This window comes from Hypanus sabinus, chromosome 21 (assembly GCF_030144855.1).
Source record: "Hypanus sabinus isolate sHypSab1 chromosome 21, sHypSab1.hap1, whole genome shotgun sequence".
Classification (NCBI taxonomy): domain Eukaryota; kingdom Metazoa; phylum Chordata; class Chondrichthyes; order Myliobatiformes; family Dasyatidae; genus Hypanus; species Hypanus sabinus.
The window spans coordinates 18,945,288-18,963,782 of record NC_082726.1 but is presented as its reverse complement, the minus strand read 5'-3'; positions in this window follow the sequence as shown (position 1 = coordinate 18,963,782).

The following is an 18,495-nucleotide window of genomic DNA, read 5'->3' as shown; positions in this document are numbered from 1 at the left end:
TTCTGGACATTGGGGGGAGAGAGGAGGTTTTCACGGTGGACCGACTCAAACCAGCCCATGTGGACTTGGTGCAGCCGGTCGAGGTTCGGGCACCACGGCGCAGAGGCAGACCTCCCAAACAGAGGCTGATCCAGACTGTGGACATTGGGGGGGTGTATCGCTGGTTCTGGGGGGGGGGGGGGTTATGTGGCGACCCATTTTCTGCGCAGGTGAACCGGCTCACAAATAGCCAGCGCGCAGGGAGAGACTTTGGTAATGCACCTCTGATGTCACTGCCGCCCGGAGAGGGCGGGCGCTAGGGATTAAATGCCAACGCCACGAAGTTTGAATAAACTAGTCTTGAAACGGCTTACCGACTGCGTGTCATCTCTAGCTCTGTATGTAGTACATCGCTATAATCTATCTATTTGTTTACTTTAAGATAAAGGTCCCTCTGGCCCAGTGAGTTGCATCGCCCAGCAACCCACCTATTTTACACCAATTAACCTACCAACCGGTACGTTTTTGGACTTTGGGAGGAAACCAGAGCACGGGGGGAACATACAAACTCCTTACAGACAGCTCTGGAATTAAACTCCAAACACCAGAATGCCCCAAGCTGCAGTAGCATCACATTAATCCCAGACTACAATGGCACACTTTGCACTGTGGCAGACATAACTAGTTAACAAAAGAGGGATAAATTTCAGACGATGGGAACAAATCCTCTTCTCAATAGTGTGGAAGAACTGAAATCTCTCTTTTAATATGATTGGGGCTAACTCGTAACACTCAATCATAACATAACATAGAAGACAGAGGCGGAGTTATGATGGCGCTAAACGGCGACTCCTTTGCTTGCGCCTTTGGAAACAGCTCTGTTTCCATCTTCAATATCTTTATTTTTTAGGGTTCTTTCGAAGATCCTGACGGAGTTACACGCTGACTTCGGTTCTTTGGGGGAACGGGACCCGTTCTTGGGGTTTCAGGACCGGCCGCTGTTCGGCATGCCAAGGGTTCGGCCTGAGAGTCCGGCTCGGATTTGGAAGCCTGAGATCTCGGGGCTCTGGAGACGGGTGGCTCGAGGGTCGGTGTCACAGCAGGAGACCCGTGTGTTGTCGGGGGAGTTGGAAAATCTACCGCTGTGTGCCCAAAGACCCGGGATCTTTGAGAACAGAGCTTGGAAAAAGCGATGTAATGGACTTTTAACATTGTAAACCAGCGAGCTGTTGTTATGCCTCCCCAATTGCTGGGAAAATGGAGTCACCTCCTTCTCCCATATTAGGTAGGTAGAGAGAGAACCTGTGGTATGTTGAATGCTGGATGAAACGTGAAGTCTTTGGGTTAACTGCAAAGCTGTGTCTTTGCTATTGCCTTGCTCACGCTTGAGTGCTTGGTGGCGGGTGCCGATGCTTATTTTTGCCAGTGGGGGGAGGGGGGATTGTTGCTCGCTACTGCTTATGAGCGGGAGAGGGGAGTCGTGGGGGACTTTGGGGTTCTCGTACTTAACTGTTGTTTATTCTTTGGGGCACTCCTCTGTTTTCATGGACGTTTGCAAAGAAAAAGCATTTCAGGATGTTTATTGTACACATTTCTCTGACACTAAATGTACCTTTGAACATCACTGATTTGTATAAAATGCCGGGAGGGCGTCCCCAGACTCGATGGCGAGAAGCCTCTTGGAGGAGAGCACAGCACCCGGGGCACAGCTAGAGGGGACGTTGCCTCTCAATGCTGGAGAACTCAGCAGGTTGGACAGCATCTACTGTAAATGTAAGGTGAGAGGGAAAGGAGATACATGGCAAGTGTTTTTACACTGAGTAGTGAGTGTCTGAAATGCACTGCCAGTGGCGGTCTCTCCCTACTGCCCGTTACGCCACTGGCGCTTTGGGCAGCAGTGATGGCCCTACATCTGTGGAGGTCTTCAAGGGTCCCTTCATCATGGCCGAAGCTTGGTTTTCACTACTGTCAGTCATGCAAGTTCTGGGTGGAGACTCAGGAACGCCATCGTACTCAGATATAGAAGTGCTGTTTCTGTAATGGTTTTGTTTACCCAGTCAGGGTTGTTGGCCCTGAGCTGACCCCCAAACCTGGAGGACCGGTGGACCACTTAGTCTGGCCTCTGCCCTTTGACCTGCTTGGCAAGTAACATAGGTTCATCTATATTACAATTTCCTGCTGCTGAATTGTCACTGGTTAAGACAAATTTTGGTGAGTAACCAGCATGTCTTTATTTGATATTCATTGATTTAATAAGGCAACTGTTACGGTAGTACGATTGTGCGGAGCCAAAGAGCCAAAGCATTAAGCCCTGACTCTAACCAGCATAGCTTTCTGGACCACTGAGGCACGCAAGCCTCCACACCACAACAAGGTTGTGGTCCTCTTAGAGGGTCAGGGTTGTAGTGAGGGCAAATATGACAGTGATATTTAAGAGGCTCTTACATGGGCACATGAATGTGTGCAGTGAATGGAGGAATATGGACCTGTGCAGGCTGAAGGGATTAGTTTAGTTAGGCATTTAAGTACTAGTTTAATTGGTTGGGCTGAAGGGCCTGTTGCCGTGGTGGACTGTTCTATGTTGTTCGTACAATTTAGCCCAACTCCACGAGCCTCTTCCACCATACTTCATCCAGTACATCAACATGTACTTCAATGTCTTTTTATTTCGTGTGCTTGTTGAGCGTTCCCTCAGAACCATAAATAACATCTAATTTAACCACACCACACCTAACCCAGTCCACATCTTACCTGCTCAGCCTTCGTCGCACGCGGATACCGGGCGATGTTATTTTGCACCCTCTTCGCTCTCTCCCAGTCCTCCTTCAGCTTGCTCTGCTTGTACTGCGACTCACAGTGCACGATGCGCTGGAGAAGGGCTTGGTTCTCGTGTGTTATCTGTGCGAACCTCCTGTGGCGCTCCTCCGCATTAAGACTGGGTGGAAGGCAGCAAGGAAGTTTCAGTTGAGGGAAGAGGAACTATACAAAAAGGGCAGCAACTTTCAGTGTCTAACTCAGCCTGGTGATGTCCACCACCCGGAAGAACTTGCTGGCACATGGAGACCACTTATGTACTTACTTATTGAGATACAGTGCAGAATAGGCTCCTCTGGTCCTTCCACTGATTTAATCTGAGCCTAATCATGGGACAATTTACAATGAACAATTAACAACTGGTACATTTTTGGACAGAAACCGGAACAGCCAGAGGAAACATGTGCAAACTCCTTACAGGCAGCGACGGGAATTGAACCCGGCTAGCCTATACTGTAAAGCGTTGTGCTAACCACTACACTGCCCCAAGTTCCTTCCCAGTGGCACAACATCATGAAGTCAAAACATATCATTAGTCCTAAAACATTACTAAGTCGAAAATCAAAGATTCCCTGCTCTGTAGCAAACGGATCGCCACAGTTTAGCAAAAACCTCACCAATCCTTTCATAAGGCTAACTGAGAAAGTAGATTAGCTTGAGACCCTCACATTAACAGGGGTTCACATCCTGCGGTCCATGGACCCTTTGGTTAATGCTAAAGCTCCATGAAATAACAAAGGTTGGGGAACCCCTGTATTAGAAAATTATTAAGAATTAGTCCAGTATTTTTCATCGCGTGCAGTAAATAACACACGAGCTAATTCTAAAGGCAAGCAGGAATTTTATCCCAGAATCATTCAGCAATGGGATATTTGCTCTCCTGACTCTCCGAGGACAGCTAACCATCAAGCACTCATTTACGCCGATTCTATTCAAACCTCTCCCCCACATCCCCATCAATTCTCCCCACATTCTACCTCTGATTTGCACACAAGGGGCAATTTACCCCCAAGGTGCAAAGTTTGGGATGTCGTAGGAAACTGGAACCCCCAGAAGTAACCCATGTATCAACGTGATAATGTGTGGCTGGCTGCTCCTGAGATATAGAGTAAGCTTAGAACATCAAGCAGTACAGCACAGAGCAGGCCATTTGGCCCACAACGTTGTTGCAAACCAGCTAAAAGGCAAATAAAAAACACACAAACACTAAACCCTCCTACCTACATCATGTCCATTTCCACCCCCCCCCCCATCTTCTTTATATCCATGTGCCTATCAAAACGTCCTTAAAAGCCTCTAATTTACTTGCATCTACCACCATACCAGGCAGTGCATTCCAGGCATCTACCACTCTCTGAGTAAAAAACTTACCCCTTGCAACCACCTTGAACCTATCCCCTCTCACCTTAACTGCCTGCCCTCTGTTATCAGACCCCAGGAAACAGATACTCTCTGTCCACTCTCTCTATGCTCGTCATAATTTTGTAAATCCCTATCAGATCTGTCAGCCTTCGGCACTCCATGGAAAACAATCCAAAGTTTATCCAGTCTCTTGTGCTAGCACACGCCCTCTAAACCAAGCAGCATCCTGGTAACTGCCTTCTGCACCCTCTACAAAGTGTCAATATCCTTCCTGTAGAACCGAGCAGAACTGCACGCAATACTCCAGGTGTGGCCGAACCAGAGTTTTATAAAGTTATTACATAACCTAGTGAACCCTGTGCACATAGATCACTGGAGCTGTGCAGCACAATTTGACCCATACTCCCTTCTCCTTCTACACAGTCCCACAAAACCTTTAGATATGATTTTAATTTCCTTCTGAAAGTTGCTGCTGAACCTTCCACCTTCTTTACTAGTATAAATGGTCTTTAATGAGATTAAGAAATACATTTTACATATACTGTAATAGATATTTATGAAAGCTTTCTATCTTGAAAATATCTCGAAGTTTAGATGCCTCCGAGCTAGCATTACCAATATAAATTATTTGGTTGATATCACATTATCGTCTGTGGGATCCAGCTGCAGGCAAATTCATACATTGCAACTGAAATTCCACTAATAAAATGTTATGGGACATCTGCACGAAACACTGTCGCAGGAAGACAGCATCCATCACCCTACCACCCAGGCCACGCTCTCTTCTCGCTGCGGCTATCAGGAAGAAGGTACAGGATCCTCAGGACCCACACCACCATGTTCAGGAATAGTTATTACCCTCGACCATCAGGCTCTTGAATCAGAGGGGAGAACTTCACTCAACTTCAATCGTCCCATCACGGAAAAGTTCCCACAGCCTACGGACTCACTTTCAAGAGCTCTTCATCTTCCTTTCTTGATATTTATCGCTTATCTATCTATCTATCTATTTATTTTTGCTATTTTCTTCTTTTTGTATTTGCACAGTTTGTTGTCTTTTGCACATTGGTCTGTTCTATCATGGTAATTGGATTCACTGAGTATGCCGGCAAGAAAATGAATTTTAGGTTTGTATGTGGTGACATATATGCACTTCGGGACATTTTAAGGTAAATCAAAGCATGTATATAAATAGAAACACATTTCATAAATTGGGCATAAAGGGTTCTTTACTGAACACAAGCCGTAGTGTCACGGAGTAATGCAGCACAGAAACAGGCTCTTCAGCTCACCTAGTCCATGCTAACCATCAAGAACCATCTATGATGGCCACATTTATCTGCACATGGTCATGGCCGTGTGTTTCTGAGTGAATCCACTGTTTAAGTTGATACCTTTAGATGCTGCAAGAGTCTCGGTGTTCAGACGGTGCATTTCAGATCCCAACCATCCTCCGTGTAAACTAATTTTTCCTTGTATCCCCTAAATCTCACTCCTTACCTTAAACCAATTCCCTCTGGTTACAGATACCTTTGATGGGAAATATATACTATTGTCTATCCTATCCGTGCTCCTCATAATTTTGTAGACCGCTCAGCTTCCGGTCTGCTGGCTGAAACTTGCTGATTTCTTTCACGAGAATCCAACCATTAATCCTTAAGTGCCCGTCCCCAACATCTGCACCTTTTTGGTACGTAGTTATTCCAGTTCTCCACTGTCCCATTGGATCTCATGATATCGGCTAACTTGGAGGAAAGGATCTGATTGTCTCTTGTTATGGCAGCCAAACGTTCTTCCTGTAACTGAACAAAGAACAGTCAGCCATTAGTTACCATTAATGTGTCTCATCACAGAGTCCCAGAGTAGTTACAGTACTGACAGAAGTCAGTCAGCCTCCCGAGTTCACGGAAGGACCCTGTTTGAGAAATCTAGTCATTCCCAGTCCTCATAATGCTAAATGTTTTCCTTTTTTCCTTTTAGATGTCATGTCGAATGCCACGATTGAACCTGCTCCACTACTTCCCTTCTGCTGTAGAGACAGATTTCAAACCCAACCATTCTCCATATAAAAGATTTCCTTCTTGTCACTTCAGATTATTTTACCAATCATCTTCACTTCTGTGTCCCTTAGTTCTTAACCTGTTTTCTATTGGGAGCAGTTTTGCACAAAATCACACAGAGATACATATTGGAAACAGACCCGTCAGCCTGCCTGCCCTGATTGTTACTCACCCATTTGGACTAATTGTACACTCATCCCACTTTATTTTCCCCAGATTCTTATCATCTCCTTCCAGATTTTACCACTCACCCACACACTAAGGGAAAGTTACACCAGCCAATTAACCTTCCAACCTGAGTGTGTTTAGGATGTGGGAGGAAACCAAAACAACAGGGAGAACGCGTGAACCGCACACAGACTGAGCTCGGAACTTTGATCATGTGAGGCAGTGGACCTGACAACCGTACCGCTGTACAGTCCAACGGCCTGGCAATCTATTCTGTCTACAGCCTTCATAGTTTTAAATACTGCTTTCAGAGAGCTCCATGCAGCCCCCACTGTTGAAAGAACAGCATTAGATTGTCCAAACTATCTACAGAACTAAAATCCCTGAAATAACTTCAGTAAATCTCATCCGCATCGTATCAAAAGCCTTTACACCTTTCCTAAAGCACGGTGAGCGGAATTCAACATGGCCGTCCAGCTGTGCTCAGACCATGCTTTCTAAAGGTTCTTCCTCGTTCTTGTGCTTTGTACCCCAAACTATAAAGCCTAGAAATTCTTCACTTTCTGTTCCATGAGCCTCAGTCTTGATAAGCTTATTAGAACATAAGCACATCAGAATTAGGAGCAGGATTAGCCCATCTGGCACATTGAGCCTGCTCCACCATTCAACAAGATCAAGGCTGATCTGGCCATGGACTCATCTTCACCTACCTGCCTTTTCCCCATAACCCTTAATTCCCCTACTATGCAAAATTCTATCCAACCTTGTCTTAAGTATATTTACTGAGGTAGCCTCTACTATTTCCTTGGGCAGAGAATTCCACAGATTCATCACTCTCTGGGAAAAGCAGTTCCCTCTCATCTCCATTCTACATCTACTCCCCCGAATCTTGAGGCTACGTCCCCTTAGTTCTAGTCTCACCTACAAGTGGAAATAGATTTCCTGCCTCTATCTTATCTATCCCTTTCATAATTTTATGTTTCTATAAGATCTCCTGTCATCCCTCTGAATTACAGTGACTACAGTCCCAGGTGACTCAATCTCTCCTCATAGTCCAACCCTCTCATCTCTGGAATCAACCTGGTGAACCTCCTCTGTACCACCTCCAAAGCCACTATATAATTTTATATTAAGTGTAAGTTTATCAAATGTTTTCTTTAAGTCTACATATACCATATCAACCACACTTCCCTTAATAACCCTCTCTGTTCCTTTGTCAAAAAGCTCTATCAACTTTGACATGTCAGTTTAGTTTAATAAATCTATGAAGGCTTCTACAAAACAATTACATCCAAGTGATGAAATCTCAGGCTAATTGCTACAAGGTCAGAGTCACAGAACACAAGGGTTACACCGTGCCCCATAACCTTTTCTGGAAAGAGACTCGGTTTTGCACCGGCACTATCTCTTAGCATCTCTATAGCTTTACGGAGGTCGTATCTTGGTTTATTATAAAGGCCAGGGTCTGCTGATTTGATCGCTGCAGACCGAGAGTTCAGAAAACCTCCTGGTGGATCTCCTGGCCCATCCATGGCTTCTGGTTGGCAAAACCCAGATTGTCTTCTTTGGTACACAGTTCACAACACCCTTGTTGATAAAGCCCATGAGGGCAGAGACATACTTACTCATCTTCTTTGCTATCTCTCTGTGGTAGTGAAGTTATGAACAGGCAACCATTGCAAAGGGTGACTATGAGTTTCCAACGAGGCAAGTTAACTCCATTGAAGTGTATTTTTGCAGTTTACAGTCCAGACGTTGCCCAAATCAAATTTAGTCTTATCCCATGTTACAGTGAAATAGAACAGTTTGAATTCCCCACTTGCCCACTCTGCGAACCATCCCACCACCTACAGTTTGGCTGTGTTGTAGGACATTTTAATATTGTAAAGAATCAGAATCAGGTTTACTAGCACCGGCATGTGACGTGAAATTTGTTAACCTAGCAACAACAGTTCAATGCAATACATAATCTAGAAGAGAAAAATAAATAAACAAATAATAATAAATAAATAAATAGGTAGATAAATAAATAAATATATTGATTGCAGTATACGTATATTGTATAGATTTTTTAAAAATGCAAAAAAAGCAGAAATACTGTATATTTTAAAAAAGTGAGGTAGTGTTTAAAGCTTCAATGTCCATTTAGGAATCAGATGGCAGAGTGGAAGAAGTTGTTCCTGAATTGCTGAGTGTGACCCTTCAGGCTTCTGTACCTCCTACCTGATGGTAACAGTGAGAAAAGGGCATGCCCTGAGTCCTTAATAATGGACACTGCCTTTCTGAGACACTGCTCCCTGAAGATGTCCTGGGTACTTTGTAGGCTAGTATCCAAGACGGAGCTGACTAGATTTATAACCTCTGCCCCTTCTTTCAGTCCTGTGCAGTAGCCCCCCTCCATACCAGACAGTGATGCAGCCTGTCAGAATGCTCTCCATGGTACATCTATAGAAGTACTTGTTAACATGCCAAATCTCTTCAAACACCTAATAAAGTATAGCCGCTGTCCTGCCTTCTTTATAACTGCATCAAAATGTTGGGACCAGGTTAGATCCTCAGAGATCTTGACACAGAGGAACTCGAAACCGCTCACTCTCTCCACTTCTGATCCCTCTGTGAGGATAGGTATGTGTTCCTTCATCTTACCCTTCCTGAAGTCCACAATCAGCTCTTTCGTCTTACTGACGTTGAGTACCAGGTTGTTGCTGTGACACCACTCCACTAGTTGGCATATCTCACTCCTGTACACCCTCTCGTCACCACCTGAGATTCTACCAACAATGATTGCATCATCAGCAAATTTACAGATGGTATTTGAGCAATGCCTAGCCACACAGTCATGTGTATTGAGAGAGTAGAGCAGTGAGCTAAGCACACACCCGAGGTGCACCAGTGTTCATCGTCAGCAAGGAGGAGATGTTGTCACCAATCCGCACAGATTGCGGTCTTCCGGTTCGGAAGTTGAGGATCCAGTTGCAGAGGAAGGTACAGAGAATCCTGTGATAATCAGAAAATCATGAAACAAAGCATTTTTCCATAAAAATGAGATATTAATCCAGTTGATCAAAAGGTTTGTCAAAGATTCATAAGGATTTAAATTATGAGAGTAAGAGGGTTGAGAAAGGGAATTCCAGAGCTTGGTGCATGTAGTTGGACCCTGGACCCCCACAGTTATGGAGTAACAAACATTTCAGAGTTGGAGGAGTCTGTGATCTCAGGCTTTGTAAAGCTGGAGGAGATCAGAAGGGGTAAGTGTGTGAATAATCTGAAAATCATGATGAGAATTTTCTAACTGAGGTGTTCAGAGAGATTGGAAGTTTAATTCCAGGACTGTGTAAGGACAGTTAATTTAAATGATCCCGACAATAGAACTTTAAAATAAACCACCGTCTTTCTACTAATGTGGAATCTCAGTATGCTGCACTACCCCCTTAAACAGAGTTGTACCATCTGCTGCCTGAAACGTTTGACATTGTAAATACAGGGCAGCGTTGGAGATGGATTGGGCACACAATGAAGAGAAAGGCCAACTCCAACATCGAAACAGCACTTCATTGGACTTCTGAAGGCTGGAGGGAAAATGAGACACCCAAGACAAATTGACGCCATACCACAGAGGCAGCAGTGAGTACCCTGAACCATACCTGGGGCACAACAGAGGAGATGGTCAAGGAGAGTCAGAGGTGGAGGACCTTTGTTGCTGTCCCAAATACAGGGCACAGTAACAAAACAATCAGCCTACCAGATTAGTAACACAAAGAATATGAGCTCAAATCCAGCATGGCATGTTGCAAATCTGAATTACATTCACAGACTCACAGAAACAGGCCCTTTGGCCCATCATGTCAATGCTAACCCACTGCACCTATCTAAATCAAGTTTATTGTCATGTGCACAATTATGATGAGGTACATGTACAAAGAAAAACTTGATTGTAGCAGCATCAAAGCATCACAGGGATATAACATATAGTAACACAGCAATTCCATTTACGCACATTTGGTACAAAGGTACAAAGTATCCTGGTGATTCGAGTACTTGTCAAGATGTTTCTTAAACAAAAAGAATAAAGTACCATCAAACTCAAAGGACCTAAGTGCTGTCACAAAATTCCAAATGCTTCATAGAATCCTTTTGGGAAGTGGAACCTCAGCTCTACTTTGGGTTTCAATCTGTCTCCAGTCCCACATCAACAATATTGATTAGTTACTAGCCTCTCTAGGGTCCGATTTAATCACCTAGTCACTTTAAGGGTGGAGGTGGAGATATGCCTCTACCAAAGGAGGTGAAAGGTGCTCCTTCCCTCCACTAGCCTGTAGGTCACCCTTGGGGAAGGTGTAGCCCTGATCTGGGTGAAGTAAAGCCAAGGGAGCCGGTGGTGGATGACCGTATGAGTAGCTGGTGCATATCACAAGTCCTGGTTATGCAACACCAGGCAGACAATCTCTGAAGAGTATCAATGATGGCTGGGGTCACCCGTCTTGGAAAGACACTGCCCAGAACAAACCACTTCTGTGGAAAAATTTGCCAGGAACAATCATGGAAAGAACCAACAAGTCATATTAGCTTTTCAGACAGGACAATAAATGACAATGATAAACACAATTGGAAAAGGTTTCTTAATAAAGATGGCAAGTATTATACCTGTAGTTTCTTTAATTTGACTTGAATATGTGCAGGAGTCCAAGGCCCTTTCGTATCTACAACAGCAGTGGCATTTTCCACCTGTGAAACAGTTATAATATGGTGTTAGGCACTTCGTGTAAAGGAACGGTTTGCCACCATTATTGGTGCAGATAAAGTTCTTGTGGCTGAATTTGTTGACTGGAAGGTTACAACTACCTTATTCCAGAAACAGTGTTTTTGATTCTTTACTGTCCTGTAACATCAAAGACCTGCTATCCCTCTGAACATATTATAAAGTTTTAAAGGATATGGTTATATGGTTAGCATGAGAGGCAGCAGGGGGGCAACAGCAAGGGAAAATCTAGCAGATTTTACCCTTCTATTATTGAATTTTCGAGCTGTCACGTCTGATGTCACTGCCTGTGGGTAGATAGATACTTACTGATCCCAAAGGAAATTAGAGTGTCATGCAAGTAAAAAATCCAGTATTCTGGCGTCTGCTCACTCATTTGTCCAGTAGGTGAGTTGGGGGTTTCAGGTGAATGGGGGACAGCGGTGGGATCAGAGACTGGATGGAAGGTTGGGTCTGCTGCCACAGTCGGGGACAGGAGCATCAGGGGTCAGGAATGCGGGTGGGTTTGCAACGGTAAGCGGGGTCCCAGGTGGTGCATATTCTCCACTCCAACTGAAAATCACTCTCACTCTCCGCTAACTGCATATCATGTAAAAAAAAGTGAAATAAAAGTGTTTGGATATGACACCTGATAGTCCAGAAGGTCTGTTGGTGCAGCACCCTAAAACTGCAAGAGGTAGGATTATTGGAGTCTTATCCACCAGTTTAGAGGAGATTTTCAAGATCTGTATTAATGTGAATTGCCTAATTAATGTTCAGGCATTATTCTTGGTCTGTTTCTGCTGTGTACGTCCCTGACTGAGGATACGTTACTTCTTTGTGAATTAGAGAAAATACATTGTGTTCTTGAACGGTCACATCTACAGAAAACAGGACACTGCCTACTTAGGCGGTACGTCAGGGTTAGGGATGACTTGCTTTGGAAGACGATATATTAACATGGCTGAAAGCAACTTAAGTTTCTTATGAGTAAGAACATCAGTCATCCCACCCTGCAAAAACTCATTTCAGGGAGGTAGCACCCCCCCCCCCCCACCAGTCAACCTCCAGGGGTGTATGTAATACTTTGTTTTTGTGATTTTGTCTAATCTGTAAACTAAGTTGGGTGTATGCAGAAAATGTGACATTAAAACATGTACTTATATTATCATGGAGTCATTTTTTATTCTATTACAACTTTAAGCAAGTCTACAGGGAGTTTGGCCTCATCACGTAGAACATCAATAGAGTAGCTCCTTAGCAGCTAGTTTAAATAACAAATGACACCTGTTAAACTCACCTCAACATGTCTTTTACATTTTAACCCACCATGGGCAATAGAAAAGTCACTGTTGCAAGCAGTGCAGCGAGCAACACTGTCATTATTTTTGAGGTCGACTGTAAAGCCCGCCCATAGAGAAAACTGATAGGTCCACTTAGCACGAAGAGAGACCAATCAGAATGCTCCCTTGCCATCTCCCTCTCAAAAAAAAAACAATTTCCGGGATATTGTATATAAATTGCAGGCGCCAGGGAGCCGCTATCAATACGCAGGAGACTCCCGGAACTTCCGGGAGAGGTGGGATATCTGGAACATGGTGTGAGTTACTTTTGTTGCACCAGCCCAGTCCTTTGACTGTACATGAACTCTTCGACAGTGGAGGGGCTGTTTTGCACACTATCGCCTACATGAGTTTGATACTTACTGCTGGTTATGCCACTGGCAACTAGGGCAGCAATAAAAACCCTCCAGCTCTGTCTATCCATACCACTGCACACAGACATAGAAGGATTCTTCATTGCTGTTTCCATAACAATATTTTTTTGACCAGTCAGGGTTGTTACTCCTGAGCTGAACCCCTGAACTTGGAGGATCAGTGGGCCACTCTTGGTCTGGCCTCTACCCTTTGACCTTTTTGTCATGGGTGACCCTACCATGAGCCAAAGCTCAAGGCCTTGACTCTAGCCAACATAGCTCTCCAGGTCATTGGCACACCCTACAACATGATTGTGGTCCTCTTGAAGGGCATGAATTTGATGGAACACAAGAAAATAGGTGTAGGTAAGGCAGCCCAGCCATTTAATAAAATCATGGCTCATCTCCTACAGATTTCAACTCCTCTTCCATGACAGTTCTCCAAAGCATTCAATCCCTCCAATTTTCAAAAAATGTGTCTACCCCCATTTACAACAATTCATCTTCCACAGCCCCTGCTTTACCTATGGTGCTGCTGCAAGTAAAGTTTTCATTGCAGGTCTGTGTACAGTAATGTGTGTGTGTCACAATAAATTTGACTTCAACTTGGAATTCCAAGCTCTGCAAAAAGAAATTTCTCTGTACCTCCATTGTAAGTGTCTGAGCCTTATTTTGTCATTAAATTGTCTTGTTTAAGACTGTTGTAAACATCTTAACATTGACAGTGTCAGGACCCCTCAGGACTTTGTATGTTTAAATAAGGTTAAGCCTTACTCTTCTAAACTCCAAAGATCACTGACACCAACTGTTTAACTTCTCTTGTTAAGACAAGGCCCTATCAGAAGCAGGAAAGTCAAAGGCTCTCGGATTCACAGAGTGAAACACACATATATTTGCATCCAAATACACCTTTTTCTAAGGATGCACTTTGCTGTCTTCTTTGTGTGAATGTATTTCTGTTCCAGAATACAAATCTATTTAATAAATCCTTACATTTTCTCTAACTGTAGTTTGGTTACCTCTCCATCAGGATGCGTCTCCCTGTCTGTTTGGGGAGGTGCTAATCTCTTTTTCTCTGTGTTTACCTGAATTTTCATGATAGCACAAACAATTTGTGTTTAATTTACTATCAATCTTACACAATAATTTTACATGGGGCACATTTTCATAAAGATTTTCTATTTGGAGAACATAGAAAGGACAAAATGCAACTGAACATCAAGCAACATTAACGGGAGTTTACAAGGCATCTTTAATATAGTAAAATATTCAGAATCAGGCTTAATACCACCAACACATTGTGAAATTTGTTGTTTCGTGGCAGCAGGACAGTACAATAAGAAATATATATTTAAATTAAACAAGTATTTAAACAAAAGAGAGCATAAATAGTGAGCCCATCACAAACAAGTGAAGATCTGCAGATGCTGGAAATCCAAGCAACACATAGAAAATGTTGGAGAAAGTCAGCAGGTCAGCCAGTATCTATGGAAAAAAGTACAGTCAACATTTAAGGCTGAGACCCTTTAGTTTCTTGAACTTCCAGTAACGCCACCCCCCCTTCCTTCTCTCACCTCATCTCCTTGCCTGCTCCTTCTCACCTTTCTTTCTTCCATGGCCTCTGTCCTCTTCTTTCAGACTCCCCCTTCTCCAGCCCAGTATCTCTTTCACCAATCAACTTCCCAGCTCTTTACTTCATCCCTCCCCCTCCCAGTTTCACCTATCACCTGGTGTTTCCCCATACCCACCTTCTAAATCGACTCATCTTGTTCTCTCCAGTTTGGCCTCGGCCGGAAACATCGCCTGTACTCTCCACAGATGCTGTCTTGCCTGCCGAGTTCCTCCAGCATTTTGTGTGTGTTGCAAAAATACCGAAGCAGTGTTCAAGGGTTGTTTCACTGTATGTTCAGAAACCTGACGGTGGAGGGGAAATAGCTGTCCCTAAAATGTTGAGTGTGTGTCTTCGGGCTCCTCTACCTCCTCTCTAATGGCGGTACTGAGAATAGGGCATTGCCTGGGTGCTGGGGTTCTTAATGATGATACAAAGGTGGCTCTCAGCGGCATTTCAAGCAATTGAGACTGACACATGTAAGGAGATATATGGACAGGTGGGTCATTCTTAAAATGCAGCTTAACAGTAGCAAGGCAGAGAGGCTTAGCGGTGCTATTTCCATTACGCTGGGTCTTGACAGCTGTAGTAGAAAGAACCAGGTCTAGGGGGATGTTAGGAAATGGGGCAGAGAACTACAATGGTGATAGACTTCAATTACATGGGAAGATTGGTGACTGTCGTCACTAGAGCAGAGAGATTTGACGGGTGCTCAAGGCCACGATTGATTTGATAGAGATATGCAGAAACTGTTTCTAATGCTAGAAGTGTTGGTATTGCAGAACACTGGGTATAAGGTGACTGGCAGGTGAGGCAGAGCTGACACGATTGAACCATTATCACTACAAAGCGAGCAGTTGTACAGTAAAACTCCGATAATCTGGCACCCACAGCACTTTGGTGCTGGAGGACTAGCAGATTTATGGGGCAGCTATTTGTTAGCACCCAAACTCTTTTGTTTCATTTCTTTTATATATGTTACATAGTTGAGACATGTCCCTCAACACCATGTTCAAGAACAGTTATTCAGCCTCAAACATTGAATTCTTGAACGAACCGGCATCAGAGTTTAGCAACACTATGACCACTTGATCACTTTGCCCTAAAGTGGACTTTTTTGCTCTAATTGAGTTCTTTCTTGCAAAGATTATATTTAATTCATGTTTTCCTTGTGAGAGCTGCCTATATGCGCCTGTACATACATGTACTTGTGCACATGACAATAAACTCGACTTTGACTTTACAGAGGATCCCTGGATAACAGAAGACCTGAAGTACAGAAATCCAGCTTTACGCAAATTCTACCATAAATGTTTAAATAACTTCTCCGGATAGCAATAAGATCTTTTCCTGTGTTCACTAACAACTGGATACACTGCATATTCCATTAGTTTAATTATGGGTAGCAGTAGGGTGACTATTTAATGAAGAAAAAGAAATATAGCAAGTATAAATATTGATATGGGCTGCTGTAGACAATTGACGTTTCTTGCAGGGAAATTGGCTGATGGCCATTTCTCAAGAATTAAAGCCTTGCACATCTGCAAAGACCAAGTATTTCAGGTTGCGTACTGTATGCATTCTCTGATAATAAACTGAACCATTTGAACCTGGAGACCACCTGTAATGTAATAAGTTTTCTAAACATAAGCTCCCTTGCTTGCTGGATGCCTGGCTTACACTCTAGACTAATAAATGAGCCAGACGCTGAACCATCAAAGTTCCTGAACAAATGACTGCAGGATTAATAGAGTTTCAGTGTCTACAATGTGTAGGTTGAAAGACGAACAGAAGCCAATTCAATATCAACACTAGAGAGAATTCTTGAATGGAAAATGTCAGTCTGTGAAGAGCATTGTATGGGATTAATTGGATTGATCTACCATAGGGCTAGCATGGCAACAGTAGGCCAAATGGTCTCTCCTGTGCTGTGACATTTAGTGACTTTAATGTGAATTTCATCTCGGGAGGAATTCAACGTTAAGTAACGGGGCAGGATTATGAGCAGTAAATGAGCCATCGTGTGCTGAGGAGGAGGAGGAAGAAACGATGAATGTTACACAAGAGACGAGTTGAATAGAGTCATTAATAAATTAACCTGTATCAATAATATTTTAAATGCACCCAGTAACAAAATAAAACAAATATTTTAAGCAAGACATATTTTAAGAAGCTATTTATGCATCCTACCACCTTTCACATCACCTGACCTTTGTTCTATGCTTTTGATAATTGTCCTTGTCCCATTTCAGCTGCAGATACTTATTACTGGCAGGCACAATGGGTTGATAAGCTCGGTGCATTTCACTGTCCAGGCACACGAATACGATCCTCCAGAGCTTGACTACCAAATACTACAGAACATGCTGGCCAATGAGGCAGAGCATTGCAGCACACTGAGCTGGTCCTTCTGGGTCCTAGTGCCTTGTGCTGCCTGCTTCAATGTGGAAGTGCACAATAAATTCAGGTACAGGCAATTTTGGAGTGTGGTATTGAGTACTGATCCACTGCCTTTCCTTTTGTTTCACTGGCAACAAGGCAAAACCATAGATTTCCACAAAGCATATGTGTCCACACCTCCCCTGCCTATACAATACAAAATGTACTTTTATTCCTGCCAAACTTCAGATCCAAGATCTATCCTAATTCCAACGTCTATTTGACATGTTAATCCTTTGTTAGATGGGTATGGAATTTCTGGGCTTAGGGTTTCTACTGTGCTCTGTTTGAGCAGGAAGATCTAAATAAGAAGCTGTTCAGAACAAAGGGAGGGGTACATTGTCAGACTTTAAACCAGGAGTTCTCAAACCTTTATTTATGCCATGGGCCTCTACAATTAACCAAAGGGTCCGTGGACCAAAGGATGGAAACCCTCGCTTTAAACTAGGGCTCTAGGGTGTATATAAAGATTCCATGGCAGCCTTAAATGGGGCAGTGTACTGATGGTGTGTACTGATGCTTCACACATTCCTCCTGTTAAAAAAAGAGGACAAACAGCCCATCAAGTCTATGCCAGCTCTCAGATCAAAGACGTCAATCTCATTCCCATCTTTCTCATCTTTCTCACACACCACCCTGATTAACCTATGCTTGGGTTAATTTACTGCGGACAATTAACTTATCAGCCACCAGGTCTCTGGCATGTAAGAGAGAAGGAAGGAGCAATCATTTAAGCCCATGCAGTCTAAAGAATGTGCAGACTTCACACACGCAGCACCGGGGGCTACGACTGAACCCTGGTCACCGGAACTGCAAGACACCATTTCTAATGGTGGCACAGACCTTGTTTAGACCACTTGGTTCTGCCTGGATGTTGAACTTCAACAAATTCGAAGAGGAAGTACATGGCGGACCTGGGACTAATAAAAGGTGTAAGATTTGTTTTATTTGTCACATGTACATCGAAACACTGAAACATACAGTGAAATGCAATATTTTGTGTCAATAACCAACACAGTCCAAACGTACTGGCGGCAGCCAGCCAGTCTCACCACACACCCGATACCAACATAGCATGCCCACCTCACTAACCCTAAATGCTTGTCTTTGGAGTGTAGGTGGAAACCCCCATGGTCACGGGGATACCTTACAGACAGTGGTGGGGATTGAACCCCGATTGTTGATCGCTGGCGCTGTAAAGCATTGCGTTAACCGACGCGTTACCATGCTGCCCAGAGACTAGACGAGGCAGGGCTAGCTCACGCTTGCATGGGGCTGTGGGCTGATGTAACTGAGTTATTGAATGGGGCAAATGATTGGAATAGAAGGAAGGGATATTTTCCAAAGAGTAGTGGAAATCTGAAACCTGCTCCTCCAGAAAGGTGTGGCAGTGGAGGGCGGGGTGGGGGGGGGTGTTGGTTAGTCAAAATTCTGGTCAATATCTTTGTGCCAACTAAGTGTGCTGAAAGATATGAAACAAATAATTGCCATAAACCTTCTTTGTGCAATTGAATTCTTGAATCACATATTTGACCTTGTTCCAATTCAGGGATTGTGTCGTGTCAGACACAGGGGAAGCACTGACATCATTCTCACTCTGAGGTAACCTGTGGTTAGCCATTAAATGAAA